We start from the raw sequence: 1444 nt of genomic DNA on the forward strand, positions 1-1444 counted from the left end.
AGCAAGAGGAAATCATTAATATTACTGAGGAGATGGCTGAAAATCAGAATAATCAACTACCTCCTGTAGTTGCCACAAATCCTACTCCTCGTACTATGTACGACTATGCCAAGCTTAATTTAACTGGGCCGAATCGAGTATTGTTAGACTTGCTATTGCTGCAAATAATTTTGAACTGAAACTTAACACTATTCAAATGATTCAATAGTTTGTTCAGTTTGATGGTTTGCAGGACAAAGACCCAAATACTCATTTGGCTAATTTCCTAGAATTCTATGACACTTTTAAGATAAAAGTCGTTTCTGATGATGCCATTCACCTTCGGTTATTTCCCTTTTCATTGAGGAATAAGGCTAAACAGTGGTTGAACTCCCTACCACGAGGTTTTCTCACTACATGGGAGAAAATGACTGAAAAGTTTTTATTAAAGTATTTTCCACCAGATAAGACAGCCAAGCTGAGGAATGATATCTCTTCATTCGTGCAAATGGATTTAGAAACCCTTTACGATGCATTGGAGAGGTATAAGGATTTATTGAGAAGGTGCCCTCACCATGGGTTACCTCTATGGCTACAGGTTCAAACTTTCTACAACGGTTTGAACCCCTAAACTAGGCAACTAATCAATGCAACCTCCGGTGAGACTTTAAATAACAAAACATCTGAAGTGGCTTATGAGTTTATAGAAGAGATGTCACTGAAAAATTATCAGTGGAAAGTCATGAGAACAAAGTCGATGAAAATAGCCGGTGTTTTTAACGTTAATGCGGTCACAATGTTATCAAATTAGGTAGAACTTTTAAGTAAAAGGATTGATGGTTTATATGGTTCTACGCAAGTACATCTAGTGATGCAATGCGATACAAAAGGAGGAGGAATGAACAATCTAGAATGTCTATCCTACAACCCTAGCAGAAAAAACAAACAAGTCAACTATATGGGTAATAATTCTAAACCTCAAAATAACCCCTATAGTAACACTTATAATGTAGGTTGGAGGAACCATCCCAATTTCTCTTGGGGTGGTCAAGGAAATCAAAGACCACAACCCCCTCTAGGCTTACAACAATAACCTTACCCGTAAGAGAAGAAGCCGAACCTTGAAGAGATGTTGACAAAATTTATTTCGGTGTCAAAAACCTATTTCCAAAACACTGAAACAGCACTCAAAAATCAACAAGCATTGATTCAAGGACTCAAGAACCAGATAGGTCAACTTGCTAAGCTGATTTCAGAGAGACCACAAGGTAGCTTGCCTAGCAACACCGAAACTAACCCAAAAGAGCAGCTTCATGCATTTATAGTTCGAGATGAAGAAGGGTTAGCTGAACCTGAACCAGAATTAAGGCAAGAAAGTGTGGTAAGTCAAGGTAAGGTTGAGGTGAGCCACGGTGTACAAAAGCTAGTAAGTAAGGAATATAAACCTCATGTGCCCTTTCCAGAT

The 1444-nt window shown here is 38.4% G+C and overlaps 1 non-coding gene across 1 annotated transcript; it reads right to left on the reverse strand.

Annotated features, from left to right (window-relative positions):
- Positions 1 to 454: 454 nt before the first annotated feature.
- LOC121207920 (small nucleolar RNA R71) lies at positions 455 to 561 on the reverse strand. Its single transcript, XR_005903015.1, has one exon. It is a non-coding gene; the product is annotated as a small nucleolar RNA R71 (small nucleolar RNA).
- Between the last annotated feature and the right edge of the window lie 883 nt (positions 562 to 1444).

The sequence above is a fragment of the Gossypium hirsutum genome, chromosome A01 (genome assembly GCF_007990345.1).
Source record: "Gossypium hirsutum isolate 1008001.06 chromosome A01, Gossypium_hirsutum_v2.1, whole genome shotgun sequence".
Classification (NCBI taxonomy): Eukaryota; Viridiplantae; Streptophyta; class Magnoliopsida; order Malvales; family Malvaceae; genus Gossypium; species Gossypium hirsutum.